The following is a 3,999-nucleotide window of genomic DNA, read 5'->3' as shown; positions in this document are numbered from 1 at the left end:
GTCCCCAATGAAAATAGTTGAGATTTTGAGTTTTCCCTGTCTCTTTTGCTCCAAGTGCAGAAAACGCTGGAAACGGTGAGAGAAGACTAATTCTGCACCAATGGTTAACATTTGGACTTTTTCACCACAGAGCTGCTCCAAGTGCACAAAAGCGATGGAAATGGTGAGAGAAGACTGAATTTGCAACAATGTTTAAATTTGGAGGTTTTATGGACAAAAGCTGAAAATTGGTGCTTTTTGGCTGTCATAATAAAAATAGGGTCACTCGTCATGTTGATTTCTCAAAAAGTCTTCAGTCAAATGACTTGATTCCTAACATGCAAACCGAAAACAAATCCAAACCGAAAACAAATTGAGTGGAAAGTCTTTGGAGGTTTGGATTAAAAGGTGTAATACTACTGAAGGGGAAAAGACATTTAATACATTGGTATTAATATTTTAAAAGAGGGTTAATCGCAAATGATTTTCCATAGTGATAAATGAAATTAGGAGTGTTGAACTCATTTCTGCATGTTGTAAATCTTTTGATAAAATGTATTAATATTTTTTGTTTTGTTGTAAACATTGATTTTCCTGAGTTGAAACAGGTACCTTCATGTTTGTGGACCGGGCACAAATATGTTTTGGGTCTGATCAAGGGAGCAGACCTAATAGAAAGGTATATCTGAATCCTCGTGTAGAATATGTAAAGATTGTCTGTTAACACACTACTTTTTTCCTGTAAGGAAAAACAAAGGAAGCAGAGCTTCAAACAATGTCTTAGAGCTGCGACAACTGCTGAGAGAGCTGTGATATTTGATGTGTGATATGCTTACTGGTGCCAATATGCTGATACGATGATTTTGCTTGAGCAAAATACCTCCCACCTTTTAACAAACAGGTGGCTCAGATATGGGACAGTATTGCCTTAGATGATAGACATCACTATTTAGAGATGCAATGTTTTTTTTGAACTATGCGACTCTCTTCCCTACATCAGTAGGGAGAGCCACATGATTGCGTAGCAGTTTTTCTTAATTAATAAAAAAGAAAAGGTTTTTCTCCTAGATTAGATTTAGATTTAAAAGATAAACAGCTGATTATGCAGAAGTGGAGTTGTTTGGTGATAAGTTTCAGCATCAAAGGATGCAGCAACTGAGATAACCAAGTGGGTTTACGACTGTGATACAATAGAGGCTAAACCACTCCCATCACACTATTGTGCATTGACTGAAGAATGCAAATATGCTAGTGACAAGAGTGTCACACTAATAGCAGGCTATTAGTGTTGCTCTTTGCATGGGGGTGGCATGTGATTTTGGCAGAGTTGATTATTCAATCAGATAGGAGATTCATGAACCTATTTCACTTCACACTTTCATCTGTGTTATCATGCAAACTGTATGCAGTCTGCAAATGAGGAGTGCGTATTAAAGATTTTTAATGATTAACATTTAATGTAGATTATAGGAGCTATAATCGCAATTAAATAATTTTTTTAAGAATACAGATTTAATTTAAGAAGTTTAAGAAGTAAACTGTTTGGTAGATAACAGTTTGTTTGGTGGCTGACAGACTTTTGATGTGAGTCAGATGGACGATTTTGTTTAACCTATGTATGTTTCTTCATTGGTTTGAATTGACACATGACTGTAGTCAGTGTGTCAAAAGGGAGGAGTTCCATAAGAAATTAGATATAGATATATTGGGTGTATAAAAAGAACACTCTAAACAATACTCAATAAAAACTTTTTTTATCTGAGTCGTGTAATTGAATTACAAATAAAATAGGTAAAGAAATCCAGATTCCACAAAGTGAACAATCCACCACCAAACAAACAGTTTGATCATTTATAGAGGGAAAGATTAAATTGAATTAAGTAAGTTAAATAAATAAATACTGTCTTGTTCTTGTTGACATGTATGCTATGCAAGTAGAAGCTTTCCCCACATCTAAACAGGATTCTTCAGCAGTGGCGCAGACACTGCTCGGAGAACTCATTCCACGTTGGGAAATTCCCAAAAGATGTCCACTGATAATGGTACCCCATTTGTAAGCACAGCTTTAAGGATGCTGGTGAGTATGGGTATCGACACGAGGCAACATCGTGCCTATCATCCCGCCAGTGGCGGCGCAGTGGAAAGAAACAACAGCACATTGAAAAACGAACTGGTAGATATTGTGTAAACCTGTCCCCTGTACTCTTTAATATCCACAGGCAGGTGAAGGATGCCCTACCGAAATCCATAGACAGGGAACTGCGTGATCTGAAACCAGGAGACTGGATTGTGGTGAAGGACGTGAGAAGGAAAGTCTGGAGAGCACGCCGATGGAACGAGTGCAAACCAAGTGCCTCTCACCACACAGACGGAAGTGAAGGTCAATCTGGAGACATGCAAAGGAGGATTTCCGGAGCCACGAGTGGATTCTACAGGACGGAGCGTGCGTTGTGTCAGTGTGCGAGTCTTCAGCCTTCAATTGTTTCGTGTTTACAAGCAAGGAGGGGTGTGGAAATGATTAGGGCCACACGTCTCTAATCTCAAGAAGAGGCAACACATTGAAGAGGGGGTTGGCGAGGGGCACTGCTGATACAATGCGCCGACGGGGGAAACCAACGACACCTGATGGGACGACTGGGATGCAGTTCGAGGGAAAAGATGGTTTCCCTGTTCATGAACACCGTCATCGTCGTCCTGCCACCAATAATATGGCATGTGAAACCTTGGCAGGAAGAAAAACACGAAATATAACCTGAGCATCAAAGTCAGAACAAAAGGAGAACTCATGTTCGACTTCCCTGATGAACTGACAAAGCCTGGAGAATGCATGGTTTGAGTCCATGAAAACATCAGAGACCCAAGCTCACTTACAGATTCAACTCATTGTGTGCAATCAATAGATGAGAGTTCCACAGTGTGAGTGTCTCCAGATGAAAGGTTTTGGGGGCTTGACCCAGGGTCCCCCCTGGGGCAAGTGCACTGTGAGGAACACACACACAAACAGATGAGTTTGCTCTGGAGATGGAAGATTAACATCTTTAGAGGGGGGCTGGGTTTTCAACTCTTTCTCCCAGGTCTAGAGTCAGGAATGACTCTGCATCACAGGATGGCTTTGAGAAAAGATGCTAGCCAAGAAGGTGTTTGTCACATAATCAGGACGAATTCTGGCACATACACAGTGAACATTTTTGACAATATGATGACAATATGATTTTTAAATGACCTATTGTGAATAAAGAAATAACAAGGACACTCAGATTCCTGAAGGGCGGAATTGATGGTCACGCCTACTTTTGAATGATTGCAAAATATGTTATTGAAGTTTGTTGAAACCTATTTGGATTTTCATGTGTGTACCAGTGTTGTTGAGCTGTTGTATTGTCTTTTGTGTTTAAGACTATGGTTATTTCCTTAATCAAGTCTATGATTGGACAATATGTTCAGCTTCCTGACACTCTTCTATTCTGGACTCTTCCCTTCCAGGATGATGAGATGGTATAAAGATGTATAGAGGATATTGAGCCTTTTAGGCTCAAAGGGGGAATTGTATTGGCAGAATTTGCATTTGTGTAATGTTAGTAGAAGAAAGTATGAACAGATGTGTTTCTCGTGGTTTGACTTAACTACGAAAGTTGCAGAAGGAAGTTTATGGCCCCCCACATTGGCAGGAGAATAGAGTCACTTTATATTCATCCTATAGCCCCATGTGGGTTTCTCCCCCCAAATGTAAAGATTTCATCAAAGTTATTCAAGAATATCTCCTCAGATTTCTTTGCATTTAGTGGTTTGACCACTTCCGAAGGTCTTAGAAGCACGGGGATGGTACCAATCGATCGGGCGTACCCGAATTAGTTTTGGCGAACGCACTTTTCAAATCTCTATAACCTTCACAAAAAAAGTTATTCAAGAATATCTCCTCAGATTTCTTTGCATTTGGTGGTTTGACCACTTTGGAAGGTCGTAGAACCTCGGGGATGGTACCAATCGATCGGGCGTACCCGAATTAGTTTAGACGAACGC

The sequence above is a fragment of the Hippoglossus stenolepis genome, unplaced genomic scaffold, assembly GCF_022539355.2.
Source record: "Hippoglossus stenolepis isolate QCI-W04-F060 unplaced genomic scaffold, HSTE1.2 HiC_scaffold_25, whole genome shotgun sequence".
NCBI lineage: Eukaryota > Metazoa > Chordata > Actinopteri > Pleuronectiformes > Pleuronectidae > Hippoglossus > Hippoglossus stenolepis.
This window is presented reverse-complemented; position numbering follows the sequence as displayed.